The sequence below is a fragment of the Piliocolobus tephrosceles genome, chromosome 6 (assembly GCF_002776525.5).
Source record: "Piliocolobus tephrosceles isolate RC106 chromosome 6, ASM277652v3, whole genome shotgun sequence".
NCBI classification, from domain to species: Eukaryota; Metazoa; Chordata; class Mammalia; order Primates; family Cercopithecidae; genus Piliocolobus; species Piliocolobus tephrosceles.
Window position 1 is genome coordinate 9,331,022 of NC_045439.1, and position 24,455 is coordinate 9,355,476.

A 24,455-nucleotide genomic window follows, 5' to 3' on the forward strand; every position below is an offset into this window, starting at 1 on the left:
CATTCCGCAGCTTCTAATTTAAAAACCATTAGACCGTTCCGCTTGGCGGACCAGATCTAAATATTCTTAAAGGGGTGGTTTAATTTAATGATTACCTTAACAAGCCCCCTTTTAAAATGATGATCCGCCAAATTCGAGGGATTTGTTTTGGAATCTGATCCAATAAGTGGCTTTGCACAAAGAGGAGCAGAACAGAATCTGATTTGGTTCAGAACGCAGTGAAAATCATGGAAATTACTTTGCATATTTAATCACTGTAGAAACATGAGTACAAACTACTTTCTAGAGATTACCTTAGGAAAAAGAAAAAAAAAAAGCTCCAGGCTTTGCAGCCAGCATGCCAAGTACTTTGATTTACAATGAATTATTTGGATTTTATAGAACACACTCAGTGTTTCAGAGACTTCAACCTACTCAGCCCCTGGCAGGAAGACATATTTTCCAACAGTGGAGGAAAAGCTGGACTTTGGAAACAGAGGCCACAGTGAGGGGATTTGTTGTACAGGCCTGCAAGGTGGCTTCAACTTTTCTACTTTTTGCAACCAGAGTTTGGGAAGAAAATATGAGGACAAGTGACAAGAAAAACCCTCTGGTCAGGTGTTTGGACTGAAGGCACCTGGTTCATCTCAGGGAAGATGGTCACCCTTCCATCCACCCAGTAGCACAGAGCAAGCATGGAGCTCCACCAGCTTTGCCCATGGAAGCTTGCAGGCAGAAGCTTCATCAAGAGCTAGGGCTGTGGTCTGAGCCCAGCCCTACTGCTACAGGGCATTGTGACCACATCTGAGTCAATTCACCTCCCCATATAGTTCGCTTCTTATTTATGCTTCACTTCCTCTAGGTTCTACTTAACTATCACTTCATCAGTGAGGCCTCCTCTGAGCACCCCGTCTTTATTTAGGAAGGTAATACCTTTACTGAGCTACAAAACCTTGGAAAATCAATACAGTCTTCTTTAATACGATAAAATCATATATTTGTGGGAGTCATGGATTACTTTAGTGACAATTTTCACTCCAAAAATATTTAAGCACCAAATGAAAACACTGTGTTTTTGCTGTTGTTGTTGTTGTGTTTTTTGTTTGTTTTTGTTTTTTTGAGACAGAGTCTTGCTCTGTCACCTAGGCTGGAGTGCAGTGGCCCAATCTTGGCTCACTGCAACCACTGCCTCCTGAGTTCAAGCCATTCTCCTGCCTCGGCCTCCAGAGCAGCTGGAACTACAGGCAGGTGCCTGGCTAATTTTTTTGTATTTTTAGAAGAGAGAGGGTTTCACTGTGTTAGCCAGGATGGTCTGAATCTCCTGACCTCGTGATCCGCCCACCTTGGCTTCCCAAAGTGCTGGGATTACAGGTGTGAGCCACCGGGCCTGGCCCACTGTGGTTTTTTTTAATGGTGGTTTATAGCAGATCAAGTTATTTTATACAAATGAGTAGCTTTTAAAACTCTACAATTTCTCATTTTGGAGTGAGTTCCTTCATGCAAGCTGTTGAAGTTTCCAGCACTGGGGCAGCTGTGTGTCCATAGAGGTGGCTTTGCTTTCTTCCAGGGTTGGCCCAAGGCCAGGTAGAGTTCCAATATGTGAAAAGCTTTAACATTTTACCTTAAAGAGATTCAACATCAATACCAATTTCCAAGTCCTTTTTTAAAAATGTTAAATTTCTCCATAAATACTGAAATCCTCAAAATTAGCCAGTCATTTCAAACATCACTACTCTCAGATGGTCCCTTTTATTTACAAGTACTGCATCTTTTCGTTTTGGTCAAAAGTCACATAGCCTTACCAAGCACCCCATCTTAGGAAAAACACCCCAGACACTTTTCCCCCTTCCTGTTCTTTTTCTCCTACGTTGCACACACAGAAGTATTACTTAGGAACTTGTTTACACTCCACCTTCCCCTGTTAGAATGAAGCTGGTATTCAGAACTTAGTCTGCTCTGTTCATGAGCTGTTTCCCCAAAATTTTGAGCAGTGCCTGGCTCAATAAATATTTGAATGAAATAATTCATAATGTCCACCTTCTTGTTACTTGTGTAAAGGTGAACTGCAATAGAAGAAGTGTAAGTGTCTAACAAAGCAAAAAAAAAAAAAAAAAAAAAAAAGTGTGCATAGAAAGAAAAAAAAAAGTGGCATTGAATACAGATTTTAAAGTAGAAGGGACCTGTGTGAGATCCCAGCACTGCTATCCTCTCACTCTGACTCTTGGTCCCGTCACAGATCTGCCTTTCTGAGCCTCAGTTTCACATCTATAAAATGGGACCACACTTACTTCTTGGAGTCACTGCAAAGGTTTGAGATGATGAATGAAAAAGGCCAAACCCAGTGCTTGGCATGTACTATATGTGGTCAAGAACTAAGTGTCAGTATCGTGACTTCCCAGATATGAAGGTTGATTGTGTATGTCCACTTGGCTGGGCCACAGGGTGACCAGATAGCTGGTTAGACATTATTTCTGGATGTGTATGCTGGGATGTTTCCAGAAGAGATTAGCATTTGACTGGGTGAACTCAGCAACACAGAAGACCCTCTCCAATATGAGTGGGCATCCTGCAGCCTCTTGAGGACCTGAATAAAACAAAAAGGCAGAGGAAACTTGAATTCACTCTCTGCCCAACTGCTTGAGCTGGGACATCAATCTTACCCTGCCCTCGATGCTCCTGGCTCTCAGGTCTTCAGACTCGACTGGAATCTACACCATCAGCTCTCTGGCTCTTAGGCTTTTGAACCACACACTGGATTTCCTGGGTCTTCAGTTTGCAGGTGGCAGATCATGGGACTTCTTGGCCTCTGTAATCACATAAACCTGGTTCTGTTTTTCTTGAGAATTCTGACTAGCACAAAGCGTAAGGAAACAACCACAGTGACGGTGATTCAGGAGCACCTCTGCCTAGCCATCTGGGGACATTCACTATCACATTTTCTTGGGGTTTCCTTCCCAACCAACACCCCCCTTTTAGAGAAGTCTGAGCTGTATGCTGGAGGAATCAGAAAAATAGATGGATACTTTAAAAAGCTCTCCAGCCGGTCACAGTGGCTCAGGTATGTAATCCCAGAACTTTGGGAGGCCAAGGTGGGCAGATCACTGGAGGCCAGGAGTTCAAGACCAGCGTGGCCAACATGGTGAAACCCCATCTCTACTAAAAATACAAAAATTAGCCAGGCATGGTGGCGGGCGCCTGTAGTCCCAGCTACTCGGGAGGCTGAAGCACGAGAATCACTTGAACTTGGGAGGCAGAGGCTGCGGTGAGCTGGGATTGCACCACTGCACTCCAACTTGGGCAACAGAATGAGACTCTGTCTCAAAAAAACAAAAAAAGAGAAAGAAAGAAAAGACAAAGAAGATTAAAAGCTCTCCAAGAAGTGCAATGTTTTTAGATTGGTCCCAAGTTCCGACAGCTGGCAGGCAGTTCCCATTGTAAAACACTGTTTTGCAAGCATCTGTCTGTCTATATGTGTGCACTTCTCCAAGGCGTAAACTATGGAGTAACTACACACTTTGCAAGATGTATGTGAGCTGTGAGTGTGGGTGTGTGTATGTGTATGGTTGAGTTTCTGTACTTCTGAAAGGGATTGTACAGACCAGATGTGCACACTGCATGCATGTGTAAATAAACAGAGCAATGCATACACACAGCATTCCCATACCTGCTTTCGGGTCCTCCCTGTGTATTCCTTGAAGCGTCACAAGCTTCAGAGCTCAGCAGTCGAGAGGTTAATGAACAAGCTTTCTTTCCCATATGCACTGAACAGATAATTTTCTTTTACTCCTTACGATAAGTTGAAGAAGCGTTTGAGTGACAGGACAATTTGTCAATCAACAAAAAATAGAAGGGGAACCTCCTCTGCATAATTTTACACACAGAATCCAACGTGATCTGGGACCGTACACCAAGCTGGGACAGCAAAGAGGATGAGTCCAGCAGGGCCTGTCAAATCCATGCCGATTTCCTCCTTCCAATTTGCTCTCTGAAGCTGCCGAGGATTTGTCAAAAGTCAGGAAAGTTTATTTGGCCTCACTCAGTGAAATCCTTCAGTGACTCCACCTCACCCTTGGCCAGATGGCAAAGGTCCTTTCTCACCTGGCGCCCACCTCCATCACTCCTTCCAACTTGTGCTTCTGCCTAGTCTGAGTTACCTAGTGACTGTCCTTGGACACACCAGTCATCACGCCAGTCCTTCCTCCTCCAGGTCTTCCTCTGTGCCTGCCACCTGGAATTCATTCATTCATTCATAGATTCACTAAACTGTGGATGGGAAGCCCACTGTGAGTCAGGCATTGAGACAAGCATGGGACGGAGAGTGGGGGAAAATAGGACAGATGTTCCTGAGCTCAGAGGACACCCTCCTGCAGAGTAGTGATGGCACCCCCTCCCCCCGCACTCACCTGGAAAACCCTCGCCTCTCAAGGTTTGGCTCAAGTGCCCACCTTCTACCTATGAAACGAGCCCTCACCCTGCTTTCCACCCTCTGGTGGAACTGACCACTGCTTACTCTTCACCTCCACTGTTATTGGTGTAGAATTGTCATTGTCACACTTGTATCACTGTCTCACACATATTCATTATCTCTCTGCCTTTCCCCATGAGACTAAGCCCCTCATGTTCTCATTCACCTTCAGACTCCCAGCGCTTTGCACAGAGCACATGGCACATGATATGGTCTGAAAATATTTGCAGATGAAATGCACCAGACAACCCATGGATGGGAGAATGGGAAGATGGATGGATGGATGGAAGAATGAAGGTGTTCAAACGACCAGTAAGGCAGAGCAGAGACAAAGTATTCAGATACCTTTCTGGCACATGTACTCAAGGCCCACCCAAATCTATAAATGGTAACATCATTATTACTAATAATTAAGTAGCACTGTCATTGTGATCTGTTTTATCATGGGAATTTATAAATATTATTTCAAACTTTCCTAACAACTTTACAAAGTAGTATTATCATTATCCCTGAAGATGCTGAAAATCTGACAGGTTAAACAACTCTTCCAAAGTCACACAGCTGGTAGAAGGCAGTGCTGGGGTTAGAATTCTGGTTTTTCTGAATTCAAAGCCACTACTCTTTCCCCACCATCCTCCCCCACCACTCCCACCACTCCGCATCAACATCTGTTGGTATTTGGGCCTTGAGGATCATCCCAGACCTTCACCCAGGGACTTTTGGCTGGCTTCCTTCTTAGCCAATGTGAGAGCTGTCTTTCCTGAAGAGTCCCCCTTCTCTAGCACTAGGCTTTTCATTTTTTGGTAAAACCTGCATTATGGAAATAGATTGTCAATTACCCTGGGTGGCTGTGTAAAAGAATTACTGCAACAGTCATGGTGAAAAGAAAACTTTATTTTCACCACTTTCCAGTAAAAGCTAATTCAGAATAACTCCATTTAACAGTTATTTTATGCTGAAATACTGAATACCTCGGGGAGTCTTTTAGGGATTTTAAAGTCTCTTTATTTATAAATGATTCATGCTGCATTTTCAGAAAAACCTACAATTAGTGTGGGTAGCACAGAAGCTCCTTAGGGAAAGGTAAAAAAAAAAAAAAAAAAAAAGAAGAAGAAGAAGAAGAAAAGGAAAGAAAGAAAGAAAAAGAAAATATACATGCATTCTCTGCACCCTTTTATCCATTATTGTTTTGCAGTGGACTATAAAAAGGGAACCGACGGAAAAAGCCAAGGAGGTATTTTGTCTAACCTTTTAAATACATGCCCCATTTGACAGTATTTGTACAGCAGTTGCTCCCATGATCTGCTCAGCCCACAACATTCTTTTAATGCTCATTTCAACTTGGCACATACTCTCCAGGCCAGCAGAAGCTTAAAGGAATCAGAGCTACTTCAGGAAGATCGCATCTTAATAGCATCTAACATGGGGCATCTGAGAGAGAACTGTGCACTCAGGGGTCAGTTCAGTGCCCAGAGAGAAAGCAAGGGAAAGACTTCCAGTTCTTGATCTAAAATCATCCAGGAGATACCTTAGGAAAAACAGCTCCCAGGTCCCTGATCTTTCTGAGTGTCATTTGCTTCACATGTCCAAGGAGGTGCACCATATCCACCTTACGGGGTTCTGCCATTCCACATTCTTGCAATGTCTTATTCGGAGACTCCTGCACTGTGCCATATGTAAGACAGACCCTGGCTTCAGAAGCACACAGTCTGGTAGAAAAGATGGATGTAGAATAGTCGATGGTGGGAAAGAGGCTCTGAGAAGCTTAGTGAGCACAGAGGGACACGGGACCCAGACATGGAGTCAGGGAAGGCTTCTTGGAGGAAGCAACGATTAAGCCAAAATGTGGGGGGTGAGCAGGCACAGAGGGAAACAAGGGCATAGGGCTGGAGGTACCAGTATGTACAGCAATCTTGAGACGAGAGAGAGTGAGGAATATGTAGGATCCTATAAGCAATTGAGCCCAGCTGGAGACATTCAGCCTCAGAGGCAGGAAGGTGATGCCACTGAGCTTTAGAGGATCCGCAAGATGATGATTTCAATAAGAGGGTTTTGTAAACTCTAAAGCCATAGGGCCCTGCACAGGGTAAGTTATTATCCAACGTTATTACCCTTTTGGACAGACTGGGGGCCGGGGGCAGATCTGACTCGGAGATAGAACTAGAATTTGCCAGTGTCATTGGCAAAGGATCTCAATATTTTTCCAGCTGTTCTTATCCAGTTCATTTATTACAATGTGCCAGATGGATGGGGGGTACCCCATTCGTTCATGCATCCGTTTGGATATCTGAGTGTGTGCATAACTCACATTTTAGTTTTACTGGAAGCAAATATAACAGAACTTAGAGTTGTTGAAAACCACAGAAAAAAGAAAAAGAAACAATTTCCCATCTGAGCAACCTACAGAATCCACGCCCAGCGTCCCTCTTCCCTCATCTGGAAGCATCCCCTTCCCATCATTGTTTACACCTATCTCTGCTGAGAGAGCAAGTACATGGCCAGTGCTGTCTTAGGCATTTTCTTGAATTATATTCAATGAAATGAGCATTTTTCTAGCCTCTATTATGTGCCACTTAGTGTGAAAGACAGAACAGGAAGTTAGGCATGAAAGAGACCAGTTCCCGCCTTTAAGAGCTGTTAGTGTAGGGAGATGTCACACGAGGCTGAGACACCTGCATGGGGAGCTGTCTGCAGCAGCAGGTACACAACAATTCAAGATTCTAGGGTCAGACCAAGCTGAGGCGTATTATCTAAGAGGTTGGTGGGCTCTGGTACTGGGACATAGTCATAGTCTGACACTTACCACCACCATGACCTCAGGCTGGTCACTCAACATCTCTGTGCCTCAGTTTCTTCATCTGTAACATAAGCATGACAATCCTACAATCCCCACTGAGTTGTCCTGATGAACTTATTAATAGATGTAAGGTACTTTGAAGAGTGCCTGGCCCATAGTAAGTGCTCTGAAAAGGTACATTAATCTTATCATCATTATTATCATCACGAAGCAGACACAAAAGGCCCTTACTCTTAATTACCACACTCTATACACTCCCCCATCCTGAATGAAAGGAGCAGATCTTAACCAGTCACTGGAGTGAACAGATAATGGGTAGGTTCAAGACAAATTCAAAAGAGACAGAGAGAGCTGAGGAGCTGTCTAAGGAGCTCACCGAGATTCCAAGGGCAAACATGGCACGTGAAACAATTTCTTTACTATGTGATAAATTTGCAGACTTCTTTTGTGTATGTTGTGACATTGGAGCCTTAAACCACTCAGGAAGATGTGCATGAAAGGGTTATTATCTCTGCTTTGCAGATGAGCTAACTCTGGGTTAGAGAAGCAAATTATTGGCCTGGGGTCTTCCAGTTTGTAAGTGGCTGGGAAAAGACTCAAATCCAGTGTCCTGAATCCAAGCAAGATGGCTTTGCTCTTCCATTTGGGCTACTTTCTCCCTGTTATCAACTGAATATGTACCCCCCACCCAGAATTTATCTATTGAAACCTAATGCCCAATGTGATAATATTGGGAGGTGGGGCCTTTGGGAGGTGATAAGGTCATGAGGATGGATCCCTCATGAATGGGATTAGTGCCCTTATCACATGGAGAAATGTTATCTCTACTAAAAATACAAAATTAGCTGGATGTGTTGGCACATGCCTGTAATCCCAGCTACTCAGGAGGCTGAGGCAGGAGAATCACTTGAAGCCCGGAGGTGGAGGTTGCAGTGAGCCAAGATCATGCCATTGCACTCCAGTCTGGGCAACAAGAGCAAAACTCCATCTCAAAAAGAAAAAAGGCCCCACTAAGTGGCCTCGCCCTTCTACCATGTGAGGACATGGGGAGAGGATGGCCATCTAAGAACCTGAATTTAGGCCCTCACCAGGAACTGGATCTGCTGGCACCTTGATTTTTGGACTTCCAGCCTCAGAACTGTGAAAACTAAATTTCTGATGCTTATAAGCTTCCCAGTCTATGGTATTTTGTGACAGCAGCCCGAGTGAACTAGGACACTCCTTGTTGAGGTTGAGAATCCTGACAATGCTGTTTCTTTGGAGAAACTGAAACTACAGATGGGAGACCTGGAAGTGAACTTAGGTGACAGCAAGGGATGTGTGTAGCCTGGTGGGGGAGGGGGCAGCCAACAAATGTGCTCTGGCCTTTCCACGGTGACCTGGCAATTGGTGCAAGAGGGTATCAATAATTCATGATCCTTGTCCCCTATACAAAACTAACTCAAAATGGATCATAGGTCTAAATGTAAAACTTAAAACTATAATGCTTCTAGAAACAAAACAGGGGAAAATTGTTGTGGACTTGGGTTAGGCAAAGATTTCTTAGTTACAAGACCAAAAGCATCATCCACAAAAGAAAAAAAATGATACAGTGGATTTCATCAAAATCAAGAACTTCTTTTCTTCAAAACACACAGTTAAGAGAATGAAAAGACAAACCACAGACTGGGGGAAATATGTGCAAAGCACATATCTGATAAAGGACTTGTATTCAAAATGTGTGAGGAACTCTCAAAACTCAACCATAAGAAAACCAACAACTCATCCTCAAAAATAAATAAATAATTAAAAGAGATGGACCAAAGACCTTAGCAGACGTCTCACCAAAGAAGATATACAGGTGTCAAACAAGCACATGAAAAGAGTCTACATATCTTATGTCAGCAAGGAAATGCAAATTAAAACAACAATGAGATACTACTGTACACCAATCAGAGTGGCCAAAATTCAAAATTCTAACAACATTGCATGCTGGCAAGGATGTGGAGCAACACAAACTCTCACTCGTGTTCTTGAGAATAGAAAATAGTACAGCCACTTTGGATGACAGTTTGGAAGTTTCTTACAAAACTAAACATACTCTAGCGATATGATCCGGAAATCATGCTCTTTGGTAATTACCCAAAGGCGATGAAAATTTATGTCCACAGAAAAACCTGTACACAGATGTTAGCACCTTTATTCTCAATTCCAAAACTTGGGAGCAACCAAGATGTCCTTCAGTAAATGACGGGGTCAATAAAATGTGGTATGCCGGGCATGGTGGCTCACACCTGTAATCCCAGCATTTCGGGAGGCCAAAGAGGGGCGGATCACGAGGTCAGGAGATTGACACCATCCTGGTTAACATGGTGAAACCCCGTCTCTACTAAAAAAAAAAAAATAGAAAAAAAATTTGCTGGGTATGGTGGCCGGTGCCTGTAGTCCCAGCTACTCAGGAGGCAGAGGCAGGAGAATGGTATGAACCCGGGAGGTGGAGCTTGCAGTGAGCCAAGATCAGGCCAATGCACTCCAGCCTGGGCGACAGAGCAAGACTCCGTCTCAAAAAAATAAAATAAAATAAAATGTGGTTCATTCAGAAAATGTAATATTATTCAATGTTAAAAAGAAATAACCTATCAAGTCATGAAAAGACGTGGAGAAATCTTAGATGCATAGTACTAAGTGAGAGAAACCAATATGAAAAGGCCATATACTATACGATTACAACTATATGACACTCTGGAAAAGACAAAAATACGGAGTCAGGAAAAAGATCAGTGACTTCTAGCGGTACGCAGGGAGGGAAAGATGATCCAGCAGAGCACAGGGGATTTTCAAGCAGTGAAACTACACTGTACAATGCTATAACGGTGGATGCACGTCATCATGCGTTTGTCCAAACCCATAGAATGCACAACTCCAAACGTGACCCAATGTAAACTATGGACTTTGGGTGATAAGGACGGCCAGTGCAGATTCATCAATTATAACAAGTATACCACTGGTGGAGGATGTCGATAGTAGGGGAGGCTATGTGTGTGTGGAGCCAGGGAGGATATGGGAAAGCTAGCTCTGCACCTTCCACTCAGTTTTGCTGTGAACATAAAACTGTTCTAAAAAGTATAGTCCATTAAAAAAATGGATATAGAATGCGATCAGACATTTCACCAAAAAAAACATGCACACACAAGAAAAGATACTCAATCTCATTGGTCACTAGGGAAATGCAAACCAAAACCAGAAAGAAATACCACTATGTTCCTGTCTGAATGGCTAAAACTAAGCAGGGAAATAATAATAGCAAGTGTTGGCAAGGATGTGGAGCAAGTGGAATTCTCCTATGTTTCTGGCGGGGCTGCAAAATGGTACTCTGCAAAATAGTCAATCTGGAAAACAATTTGACAGCTTCCTGTAAAAGGAAATCAGCTATCTAAACGTCCTATAAAGTTAAAAGTACATTTACCATACCACTGAACGAGTCGATTCCTAAGTATTTACCCAAATAAAATGCAAATCTATGTTCACATAAAAACCTGTAGGAGAATGTTTGCAGCAGCTTTACTCATAACCACAAAAACTGGAAACAACCCAGATGTCTCTCAACTGGGGATTAAATAAACATGGTACATCCATGCACTGGAATACTATTTGATATGGTTTGGCTGTGTCCCCATCCTAATCTCATCTTGAATTGTAATCCCCATGATTCCCATAGTCCCCATGTGTCAAGGGAGAGACCAGGTGGAGGTGATTGGATCATGGGGCAGTTTCCCCCATGCTGTTCTCCTGATATTGAGTGAGTTCTCGCGAGATCTGATGGTTTTGTAAGTGTTTGGTAGTTCGTCCTGTGATCATTCTCCTTCCTGCTGCCTTGTGAACAAGGTGCCTTGCTTCTCCTTCGCTTTCCACTATGATTATAAGTTTTCTGAGGCCTCCCCGGCCATGCTGAACAGTGAGTCAATTAAACCTCTTTCCTTTCTAAATTACTCAATCTCGGGTAGTTCTTTTATAGCAGTGTGACACTATTAATCAATAAAGAGAAAAAAAACTACTTATACATAACAACATAGATAAAATCTCAAAGTCATCATGCCAAGTGCAATAGGCCTGACTCAAAAGGCAAAATTCTGTATGAGTTCATGTGTACTGAATTTTTGAAAAGGCAAAATTACAAGGGCATTAAATGTAGCAGAGGGTTTGGGGGCTGGCCAGGGAGGGGAGATTTGGCAATGAAGGGGCACAGGAGTATTACTTTACATGATGGCATTGTTACATATCTTAAGTGTGGGGGTGTTACACACTGTAATCGTTTGTCAAAACTCCCAGAACTATACATTAGAAAGAATGAATTCTACTTATGTAATTATACCTTACTGCTGAAAGGGGGAAAGATGAAATCATTATTCATTTTTTTAAAAATCCATAGGAAGACACAAAACCACTCCTTTAATAAAAGAGCTCTTCCTTCATAGAAGTGAACTGAGCAATTCTTTAAACTTCACAATCTTTTGTTTTTAATATTACAATTAATATTGTAGGAAAACAATAATTTGTAAAGGGACTCAAAAAATGCATTAGTGTGATGTCGAATTTAAATTTTTATAAGGAAGAGAGAGATCCAAATATTTCGCTGGCACCCACGAAGTGCCTGCAGAGCGATGGGTGTTTTCTGTGCTAGGACTTGGTTAATTGCAGGAACAGAAGTGAGGCAGTCACTTGAGCAAACTTTCTGTTCCTTGCTCCCTAAGTTTTGTTCCCCAAAACTTCCTTCTCAGAGAGCAGCATAATGCTGATGCTTCTTCTCCTCCTTTCCCCCTTCCCCCAAAAAAGTTCATAATTCAGTCAATCAAGTGGTCTATGTGACAGCAAACTCCAGGTTGACTGATTTTTTTTCCTCCTAAACTGACAGAATCAAATGGTGATTTATTTATTTACTTACTAATAATTTATATCTTGTCTCCTTCCAAAAAGGATTTGAGTGCCTCGCTCGATGTCTTGGTATTACCTCTAAAAAGTGTAAGCATATAGGGGAAGAAAATAACCACTGGAGAAGTGGTCTTTGGTTTCATTGCAGATTCTACGGAGTCACACAGCAGTGCTTAATGAGCCCATTACTGCAGAATATAAATAATAGAGAGTCTGACCTGGCTGCCGTGTTAAAATGGGATATTGGATCTAAAACCACCTCCGTGAGGTTGTCTGCACAGGTGTGGGGAGATTATCTACTAGGTAATTGGGCCCGAAGACTTGACACATTGGAGAAATAGAAGCTTTCTTCCCTGAGCAAGTCCATTAAGCTAAGAAGGAGTTACCCACCAGCCATTAAAGGTGGTCTATGGACCAGCACTTACATAAAGAGTTTCAACAACTGGGCAAAGTAGGCATTAGGACTCTGTGAAAAACCAGAGAGGGCTCAGAGAGGGTATGTCACTTGCCAAGGGTCACAGAGCTGGTAAGAGGCCAAGCTAGGACCTTGAATCCAGGTCTTCTGGAATCCACAGCCTGTGCTTCCCCTCTTTTCCAAGTTGCCTCTTGGCTTTTGAGCCCGATCAACTTGTCTGGCACTGGCTACCTGTAATGATCTCATTTATTAATATAGTTTGACATCCTGTGCTCAGTTTTGGACACTGCTTCAAAAAATGTTTGCCATCCCTGCCATGGGTTACGATAATCTCAGCTACGAGTAACAGCAAGTTCAAATTCAAACTGGCTTCAACAATGAGATGATTGATTAGCCCCCAGCAGTGGAGGACCAGAGGCAGGGCAGGTTCCAGGCACCATATGTTAGAAGATCTGCTTTGCTGCTCCAAGGTTCCCCGTGCTTGGCCCTTTTCCATGTGTGTGCTTCTTCCCCGGGAAGGAAGGAATCAGAATGCAGCAGTGGTAGGGATTTCTCCAAAGAAGCAATGGGCCCATCATCTCCTTAAGCATGAGAGAGCCTCTCTTATGAGCCCCAGCTGTCATCAGCTCCAGACGCATTGGCCAGGGATGGGCTACACACACATTGCCAGGTTTCATCCCCATTCTTAAACCATCACTGGCAGGGTTGGAGGATGACCATGTCTGCTGTAGGAGAAACTTGGTAGATGTTTTCTAATCCATTACCCCTCCAAGAGAAGAGCGTCGTTTTCAGAACCCAGGAAGACTGCCTTTCCCAGCCTCTCTTACAATTCAAATTGAGCCATGTAACCAGCTTCTATAAATAGAATGTGCTGCTTCCAGGCCTGTCCATAAAATGTCTTGTGTGGTCCTCCACACTCACTTTCATCAGCAGCTGAGGGCAGAGGACTCACAGCACAGTAGAGAAGTAGAGATCTGAATTACTGAATCACTTCACAAGAGGCCAAATGCTGGTCTAGACACATAAAGGTATTACGTCAAGCCACTCAAATTTTAGGGTTATTTGTTCCTGAAGCTCACACTAATTGCCCTAACTAATCCAGGTGGCTTCAACTAACCAGCTGGGTGGAACAGAAGTTTGGGAGTCAGCCATAAAAACCACTCTGTAACAAGTCATGTGCTTCACACATGGAAGAAGGGCCCCACGTTCAGGGTCTCCCATGGCCAGGGAGATGGGAGAAAGATATTAGTGAGCTGCTTTGAAAGTTCAGCAAGTTTAATAATTACAGGACAGCTTTAGAGACTAACTTTAGTCTCTGTGTGACCTTAGGAAAATCACTCCCAAACTGGGGGCCTCAATTTCTCCAGGAGAACATGATATCTTTACTTTCTCCAGGCTCTGAGACCCAGTGGGTCGGGGCAGCTCAAGGGGTCGATCTGTACTTACCTTGGGTTTGGTGCTGTTGAAGCAACACATAGTGTGGCCTAGAAAAGGGTCATTTTCAGAGTTAAGGCCAGGGCACCCACTCTGGAGAATCTACACCAAGAAGTTCCAGGCTACCCAGCAACCTTGGGACAGTCACATCTGTGCATGTTGATCCCCAGGGCAGACTCTTTTCTCACCGAAACCATTACTCCAGTGTATTTGATGTAATTCCTACAAAACATGATTTTTATAACTCTGATCAGGGAGCCAATTAATATAATTATTATTTATTGTGACTGCCTAAGCATAAAAACCCCACAAATCAAACTGATTCCCCAAATCCACCTGGATCCCCGCACTGCGAAGTCACATCCATTACACTGCTTTATAGTCGCATTTGTATTTTTTATTATTAATGCTATCAATACAATATTTATTCACCATGAAATAGCCTTCCACTTAGGAGGGAAATATGTGTACTGGTAAGTGCTCCTAATCATACCAAACTCTGTGCATGCTGGCTGGCGGATTGATGATGACTGGGACACACATTTTTTGAATAACAATAATGATCGCCATTGAAGTCCTACTAAGCACCAGGCTATGCCTTATATTCATTATCTTTTTGACCTTATCAATAATCATACCTTTCTCAACTTCATTTTACAGAAGGACACACTGAGGCTAAAGAAGGTGAGGTAACATCCCAAATATCCCACAACTAGTCAGTAAGGAGCCGAGTCTTTCACCCAAGGACCCCCTGCTTTCACACAATCGCCCAAGTGCCTTCTAGGATTGATGGAGGGAAAGTCCAAAGCATTCAAGATTGAAACCAAAAAACACACAGACACATCACTCACTTTAATTGTGTCTCTTTCCTCATGTATTCTTCACCCAGAAATTACCATCGTCTCCATTTCAGTTTCATGTGAACTGGTGCAGGAATCTGGATCACAAAGGCAGTGCGGCAAACTCACCTACACTTTGCACATTTTGGAGAACTTCCCCCTCAGTGATCTCAGGCCGCATGTGATGACACCAGCACAGGTGACTAAAAAAGTGTCTTTCTCCCTTTCAGGGACCAATATAGGCAGTGTGCACCATGTTGCTCTGGAAGTTCCCAAGAATTAGTAATATTTGAGCAGACAATTTCTTGGTATCGTTCCACTTCACCACTCCCCACAACTTAGCCCTGCCCACCGCCAACCTCTCCAGTCATACCCACCTCCAGGCAGCACGAATAGTGTTGACAATGCTAGGTGACAGCAGGAAACAAAACATACGCCAATGAGGGTTGCCAGATAACATACAGGATGCCCAGTTAGGTTTGAATTTCAGATAAACAAGCATGTTTTTAGCACAACCATGTCCCCAATAACTACAATGGGAATTCACATTTAACCAAGTATCCTGTATTTTTATTCGCTCAATCTAGCAACTGTATCAATGTTAGAGAGAAAACTTCTACTTTCTCTTCTAAAGCTCCTTTTTTCTCTTGGCCCGTTTCCAGACCACTGCCAGGCATCAAAGGAAGGGAAGTGGCTAATGTGCTAAGTCAGACCCCAAGACGCCCCTGGTCTGAGCTTTACCAGCTGGTAGAGTTCCTCTGTCGTCATGGCCAGTGTGCGTGCACACGCTTCCCTCTGGTATTTCTACTTGTCAGGGGCTAAGCAGACCAAAGCTGGACATGCTGGGTTTTTCTAACCTGTTCTAACTCTGCTCTCCTGCACCTGGATGGGGAAAGCAGGCAGGCCATCCTCTGCTCACGCATCCATCTTAGACTTAGGAAGGGACATGAGAAGCAAAGGTCTGGAGCCTCCCCTGCAGAGTCCAGCTGCTCTGTCAGGGGACCCAGCACCGGCGATGTCGCAGGACCTGCCATTTGGGTTAGGCATCTGTGGAGAAGGATCAATGCCTCCTCCAAAAACCTCCTCCTGGAGAAGAAGTGAGGAATGAACCAGGCCTGAGCGACACTGAGCCCTGCTGTCCAGTGACCCACAAAGGGGCAGCACTCTGCCCAGAAACCACAACACACAGGAACAACCACTGCAGAACCTCAAAACAGCCTGAGACAGAGTAACATGCACAGGGCTCTGAGTTTCTCTGGACAGTGGGTCGTGTGGACAAAATCAATAATCAGTGCTGACTGGAGCCAATAGTTAGTGGGGTTGATATAACAAACCCATAAATAACTCTCCTCTACTGTCTTCCTGAAACCCAACCCTTGACCAGCACCAACCAGCTCTTTCCACGCTAGTGAACCGGTTGTTCCTACAGATGAGTCCATTGGCATAAGGTCACTGATTACCTTAAAGAGCATGTGCCCTTGCCATTGTTTTCAATAAGGGAACAATGAATGGGCTACCTGAAATCTGACCCCAGACCTCAGACGGCCGAGGGCTTACAGGCATGGATCAACAGATAGCAGCATTCTACCTGTGGTCCCTGACAGCATCTGACCAAAACCTCCTGCTAGCCTTGCACAGGGAGAAATCTCTGTGCTGTTCATTTTCTCTTCTCTAAAAAAGGTGGCTTACCCACTGTGTAAAACAGTACAGAGATTCCTCAAAAATTAAAAATAGCACTACTACCTGATCCAGCAATCCCACTTCTGGGTATATATTGAAAAGATTTGAAATTAGGATCTCGAAGGGATCTCTGCACTCCCATTTTCACTGTGGCACTATTTACAGTAGCCAAAATATGGAAACCATCTAAATGTCCACTGATGGATAAATGGATAAAGAAAATGCAGGGCCAGTATGGCGGCTCATACCTGTCATCCCAGCCCTTTAGGAGGCCAAGTTGGGAGGATCATTTGAGCCCAGGAATTGGAGACCAGTCTGGGCAACATAGGGAGACCCTATCTTGACAAAAATAAAAATATTAGCCAGGCCTGGTGGCACATGCCTGTGGTCTCAGCTACTCAGGAGGCTGAGATGGGAGGATCGCTTGGACCCAGGAGGTTGAGGCTGCAGTGAGGCATGATTGCACCACTGCACCCCAGCCTGGGCCACAGAGCGAGACCTTTACTTATTTAAAAAAAAAAAAGAAAGCGATATATACACACAATGAAATATTATTCAGCCTCTAAAAAGAAGGAAATCCAGCCATATGTTTCACCATAAATGAACCTTGAGGACTTGATGTTAACAAAGGACAAACACTGCATGATTCCACTTATATGAGATATTTAAAAAATCAAACTCCTAGAAGAAAAGAATAGAATGTGATGCCAGGGTCTGAGGGAGGGGAAAAGCGGCATTGCTCTCAATTAGTACAAAGTTTCAGTTATGAAAAATGAGTGAGTTCTAGAGATCTGTTGTTCAGCCTTACACTTGTAGATAACAATACTGCACTGGACGCTTAAAATTTGTTAAGAAGGTACATCTCAAGAACACAGGGACACATAGAAGGGAACAACACACACTGGAAACTTTTGGAGGGTAGAGGGTGGAGGAAGGAGAGGATCAGGAAAAATAATCAATGGGTACAAGCTTAATACCTGGGTGATGAGATAATCCTTACAACAAACCCCCATGACACAAGTTTACCTGTGTAACAAACCTGCACATATACCCTGAATGTAAAATAGAAGCTAAAAAGAAAAAGATGGTGGATCTCATGGTAACCGTTCTTATCACAATAAAATATTTTTTTAAAAAAAGGAAAAGAAAAACTTCTCTGTGGTCGAGGCAGGAAAGGAGAAAAGTCAGCGTCATGCCTACGTCTAGAGGACCCCAACGTGTAGAAAAGCCAGAGTCAAAATGTATAACTACCGTCCAGGAAGTGGGAGAAAAAGAATCAGACTAGGGAGTTATTTTTAGATGCATTTGTCCTCCCCACATAATGCAACTTTCAAATATGCTTCTATGTCTTCAAGTACGGCGAGTCCCCAGACGCCCCGTTCACACACTGTGTGCCGCCTGTATCGAAGAAATATCTGCTTCTCACAGATAACCAACCCTCCTAATTAATAACACAAAGTCACAGGAGGAGCTCTCTAACTGAAACCGCAGCGGGGAACAGATAAGAAAAATATACTGGAGGTGTGGGGTTGCGAGTTGGTTTTTTTTTCCCCCTAATTCCCAAAGTCCTGCCAGTATTCTACTATGTCTTATGAATTCCAGAATAATGAAACATGACACAGTGTAACCCAACGTGAGGCGTCAACATGACATAAGCAAATGCAAAAGGATTCATGATCACCAAGCATGTCAGAAACACACGCGGCATTTTCTTCCTCCGCCCCTACTCCTGGGTGACAGGGTTTGGAGATTGGGATCTGCGGGATAACGGCGGCGCAAATGAGAAGAACCGCCCCGCCTTTGTGTGGGCAGCCTCCTTGTTAATGGCACTCCAGATGCTTTGTAGAGTTCACAAAGCTAAGAACCAGGTAGCCACACTTGGAAAATAAGGGTCATTTCACCTGCCAGGCACCACACACTGACACAGTCCCGCCTCTTTGCCAGCTGTTACCACCAAAGCCCCGTCATCAGGCTAGCCTCCTGACCTAAAATTAGGGCATGTGGAGCTTTTCCAAGGAAATTATTTATTTAAGATGGTAGGAACTTCCTTGAAAACACTGCTGTTTTTATTACTAAATGGATATGTGTCTGGACTATTTGGGGAATGGTAGAAAATCGCATTGGTATTTGCCATCCCTCTACAGTTGTCTAAGTATTTTGCTTAAAAATAGTCCCTTTGGGCCGGCGTGGTGGCTCATGCCTGTAATCCCAACACTTTGGGAGGCCAAGGCAGGCAGATTGCCTGAGTCCAGGAGTTCAAGACCAGCCTGGCCAACATGGTGAAATCCCGTCTCTACTAAAAATACAAAAATTAGCTGGGCGTGGTGCCGTCTGCCTGTAATCCCAGCTACTTGGGAGGGAGGCTGAGGCATGAGAATCACTTAAACCGGAGAGGCAGAGGTTGTAGTGAGTCAAGATTGTTCCACTGCACTCCAACCTGGACAACACAGCAAGTCTCTAAAAAAACAAAGAAGAAAAAAGAAATAGTCCCTTTGGATCCTCACAAATTCCCTACCATGTGGGTTCAGACCCATCTTGTGGCTGGGAAAACTGAGTTCCAGAGAAGGATGTGGCTTGGCAAGATGGAACAACATGTGACCAGCAGGGCCTGGACAGACAGACGTCCTCTCGCTTGCCCAAGGCTCTCTTCGTGGCACCACGTTGTCTCTCCAACTCAGCTCTCACCCATGCGGGTGGCTCAGACACCCTCCCTCCTGCATCAGGCTATCACAGCCCTCAGGAGCTGCAATTGAGCTTTTGAGATGTCACAATATATATCTTGCTTGGATTCAGGATGTTGTTGAAGCTCATCAGAAACAGCAATTTGGGGACCAAATAGAGAATTCCTTAAAAATTCAGTCCCTGCCAGAGAGAAACATTCCCACATTCCAACATGTCTCAAATTGCAATTCGCAACTCTCCATGTTTGAAGGCAACTCCAAGGCTTTCTTCTCAAGGTCCTGGATGGAAACAGCACTGATCTGTCAGTCATCCTGATGTCATCAGAAGCCACTGGGTCACCCCGAAGGATCCAACATTGCTAAATTTTAGTTTTGTAGAGAAGCAATTTGGAAATGTTGGCAACAGAGGAAGCGCTTCCAAATCAATACATCCCTATTCGTTATCAAAGAAACTTTTCCAGGACTCATAGCCTCAAACGCCTTTCTCCAGCATAACAGTGTATGCCTTTGTCTACAAAAGGTGCACCCTATTCAACCCTCATAACAGCACACAGCTTGTGTCAGAAAAAGAAAGAGAAAGAAGAAGAAGAAATGGAGGGAAAGAGGCAGAAAAAGAGGGAAGGAGGAAGGAGATGAAGGGTAGAGGAAGAGAGGAAAAGACAGAGAAAAAGGCAGAAAAGAGAGGGAAGAAATAATGAGAGAGAGAAGAAAGGGAAATTGCTCCTAAAGTACAGCAATATTAGTCAATATTAGTATCATATAAAGCTTCATAGTTTATAGACTATTCACACGATCCTCTCACTTCATTCGGCCTCCCCAGCAGCCCTGAATGTTGCTTATATGATAATTTTGCCCACATTGTTCAAATTACAAAAGCGAGGCTCTGAGAGATGGAGGCCCAGCTAAGGGTTATCCAGCCGTGAACACCCCAAACCCTTGCTGTGGATGTGACCCCATGGTCATCCTAAAGGGTCCTTCCGTTTCCGTGACTTTTGGGATTCAACACCTTTTTGTTTGAGGATGACATGTTCATTCTCTCAATGTATCATGAGATACAATATTTGTGTTTTAACGCTGTTGATCCGGAAGGAAAATGGTATGTTTGAAATGACCAGTCTCAGAGGTTTCTGCAGAGCCACACCAGCCAGACAGGGAGCTGTGACCAGTCACAGATGGGGACCCTTGGCCTTGTGTCCTCGTCCTTCAAAACCCTTCCGCTCTGAGCTCCTGCCACTCTGGCTCTCTGAAAGCCCACGCAGGGGTGAGTTGTGTATTCTGGGGGTGGCACCTCGTTCCCAGGCTCCAGGCTCTGACCTCAGGTGTCTCCTCTTCGGGCGTAACAGCCCTGAGTAGGGTTGGAGCTCCACTTCTGCCTTCTCCACCACCACCCTGCCTGGCCTTTGCTTGTCTAAGGCCTGTGTCTTCTCCCTTCTGTGAGCTCACCTCGTGAGTCCTGAAATAAAGGTGGTTATGTTGAACAACTTTATGCCATAGGTACTATGAACCTGATTTGCAGATGAAATAAACAAAATTCAAATCACGCAGCCGAGTAGGGATTGACATGGAAGAATGTTTGAGGGGCCTTCAGTAACCCTTTTCACGACCCAACTTGCATTCAATTCCTGTGGCTGCCGTAACAAACTATCACAAACCAGGTGACTGAAGACAACAGAAATTATTCTTTTATATTTCTAAAGGCTAAAAGACCAAAATCAAGCTATTGGCAGGGCCACACTCCCTCCAAGGGCGCTAGGACAGGATCCTTCCTTGCTTCTTCCAGTTCCTGGTGACTCCAGACATTCCCGGGTAGCCTCACGCCAGTTGCTGACCCCATCTTCCCAAGGCTGTCTTCTCCCTGTGTGTCTCTGTGTCCTCTCTTCCTATAAGGACACCAGTCATTGGATTTAGGGCTAACCCTAAATCCAGGATTATTTTATCTGCAGGTTCTTAGCTAATTACATCTGCTATAACCCTATTTCCAAGTACAGTCACATTCTGAGATTCTGGGTGGACGTGAATTGGGGTGGGGGGAATCCTATTCAACCCACCATACAACTCCCAGTTTTATTCTTTGTAAAAGAGATTTTAAGCAGCTGAAAGAAGTAGTTTTAAAAACCGGGAAACTCTGACTATCACCCAGAAAAGTCCCACAATGTAGGCAATTGTCTTTACAGCCCAAATGCATGGCAGGTACAAGCACTACCCATTTGCCACCAATGCCCCTGGGAAACCAAGAGACACCCAGCCCTGTGGGGAGTCAAAACTCCAGCCTATTTCTATGCAAATAGCATTATAGAGCCATTCAGCATCTGATTCCTTGCAGATGAATCTGTGCTTGCCAAACGCCACCCGGAATTTTTCCACGGGAGAGACTCTGCAAGATATCAAACAAGATCTGACAATACATTCATCTTTAATCTGCGCAGTGCACCTTTACTTTGCAAGTCGTTTGCTTTGCATGGCATGATATGATTTCCGATAAATTCTCAAAATTTGCAGCCTCTGTCTAGATGGAGGAAAAAACCCAGCAGGCAGAGAGGAGAGGAAGGGACTGAAAGCAGCAGATATGCTGAACTCCGTGGAAGTCCAAAGCATGCAAAAGTGAGCCCCAAAGTTGCTTCTCAGGAAAGGAGCCATGTCCATTTGCACCGGGGTCTCCTACCCCTGTTTCTAAGAGACATGCAATGAGGCTGAAATCGGGAAAGGCACACAGCGCTCTCATTCACTGCATCTAGAATTAATGCCTTGAAATATAAAACACACACACATATACACACATACAAAATCCCCACTGGTGCCCTCTCTCACAAATGAGCATTTTGTAAGGAAAGATATGACCCTTGCCGAAAACTGGATAGGGCATTCCTGGGTAGAGTTTAAATAAAACCCCTGCCTACTATTGCTATTAGTTTCTTACAGGGATGATACAGGTTATTAATCCAATATTCAGCTCCCAAATAAGCTTCAGGAAGAAAAAACTCATATTGCCACATTAATGTCCAATTGACACAAACGTTGAAAAAGTGTATATATATATATAGAGAGAGAGAGAGATTCACATATGTATGTGCACATGCATTGTGTGTATGTATGTGTGTGTGTGTACACAGATATATACATACATATTTGGGGGTAATTCTAAATCCTCCACACCATACACCAATGTCACATTTTAATGTAATATCATGTCCAATGCATATTCATGAAATAGAATCTTGGCAGTGGCACAAGAAAAGTGGGATGAAGTGTGTTTGGCGGAGTGCGTCACGTTTCCAGGCCAGCGGATTTTTTGATTAAAGTCCCTTATCCGTTTTATCATGCATATCCACTCTCTGATTAAAGTGATCTGGAGCTGACACTCACAATGTCAGTATGCACGGAGACCCTTCACACAAAACATGGCTGGAATTTATATCCTTAAAAAAAAGACCCTGTACACCCAACAACAGGATGAAAACAGGGCAACGCTCGTTTAAATATAAGTCTACGTCGGATGGCTCTGCGAGTTGCCTGTTCCCTAGTTCAAAGAGGTTTAACCCAGAACATCAATCAGTGTCCAACTTCAGATGCTAAATTTTATTTCTTTTTTTATTTCTAAGTTAAGTACTTTTTCTGATTTGTTGGGCTTTTTATCAAATGTTTCCACTTGAGAAAAACATAACCAGGAACTCCCACAGCAGCATATAAATAATGAATTTCCCCCAGATGCTGGCCTCTCCAGCACCGTGAACAACCGCATGTCCCACTTTTCCTAAGGCCCCATGCAACAGAGCTTTCCATCAGGTGCCCCCCGCCAAGAAGCTGGAAGGAGAGAGGAAAGGGGGCACCCAGACCAATGTCCATCTCATGATGGCAGAGACCAAGCAAGCCTGAGGCCACAGACGGGATAGAGCTGGGCACAAAATCCTCCATCTCCCACTGGAGCTCCATGTCCCCTTGAGTCACTTGGGCCAATGGCTGAAGGAAATGACGCAGCTTTTGAAAGACAATTGATGTCAGAGGAAACAAGGAGAGGGCAGCTATGCATGTGGCAAACGATGCATCTGGAGAGTCTGGAGTGAGATGCTTTCGGAGAGCTGGTGAAATGTGATCCAAAGTCCTGGGTCACATTGCCGTTGACCAGCCAGGTGGCCATAGGCCAGTCATGCCATCCTTCCTCATCTCCAAATCTTCTGTCATGGAGATAATCACATCAATCCGTGGGCCTCTTGTACAGCTCCAACAAAATCGCATCTGAGAAAAGAGTTCATACCCAGGACAGACGTTCTCAATGCAGGTCATACCTGTGGGTATGACCCTCAGAGACAGTGAGATCTCCAAACAAGCACTGACATTCTGTCACATGTTTCTGTTTTCAATTCCCAGGCTCCCAGGAATCTATGCCTCTAGCCCTCTGAGCAGCTCCCATGAAGAGCCAGAAAGTTTTCCCCAGCAGCCAGCCCCCACCCACTTCCACCCACACCCAAGCCGGGTGAGAAGCTACTCCTCCGCCCATCTCCATGTGCTCCTGTGACACCCTGCCACCCTCCTCCAGAAGCCCCCTGCTCACCCTCAACAGAGAGGAGGTCAGTCGTGAGTTTATCAGGACCCCTGCTGGGTTGAAAACCTGGGACTGTACATGTTCACTGCATTTTCCCAGTGAATACACCCCAGTGTATTCCCAGGGGTGGTATACAGTAGGTGGTCCATGGGCTTGGTTAAGTAAATGGATGAAGCCAAGCCCCACTGGTTGGGTACCCTTAGTGTGCCAGACCCCATACTGGCCCTTCCTTCTCTCTAACTTACCCCAGCCTGACACACGTTGGAGTTGGCCTCATGAAGTCTAGTTCACAGAGGAGTAAAAGGAAGCTCAGAGGAGGGCAGCCACCTGCAAACCCAGCAGAAAGGGGCAGAGCCAGAACCACGAATGCACCTGGGATGCCTGAGCTGTGGCTGATCAGTAGCCCCGAAATGCATTTGAAGCCTCTAATTCATGGAACCTCCCTGAGATGCCTACACCACTGGTATCCAGACCTGTGGGTGTCACTGAGCAGCACATTTTAAAATTAAAGATCGATAGATGATTGATAGATAGATAGATAGATAGATAGATAGATAGATAGATAGATAGACAGACAGATAAATAGATAGAGTGGGGCACGATGACTCATGCCTGTAATCCCAGCACTTTGGGAGACTGAGATAGATAGGCAGGTAGAAGATAGATAGATAGATAGATAGATAGATAGATAGATAGATAGATAGACAGACAGACAGA

General features: G+C 44.3%; 1 long non-coding RNA gene across 1 annotated transcript in view; it reads right to left on the reverse strand.

The window, feature by feature from the left end:
* Positions 1–24,455, reverse strand: part of LOC111538281 — a 69,927-nt gene that overhangs the window by 5,476 nt on the left and 39,996 nt on the right. Inside the window, exons 3-4 of the long non-coding RNA XR_002730289.2 lie at positions 14,011–14,220; positions 2,640–2,785 (exon numbers count right to left, since the gene is read on the reverse strand). This is a non-coding gene — a long non-coding RNA (uncharacterized LOC111538281). The remainder of the gene's footprint in view (positions 1–2,639; positions 2,786–14,010; positions 14,221–24,455) is intronic.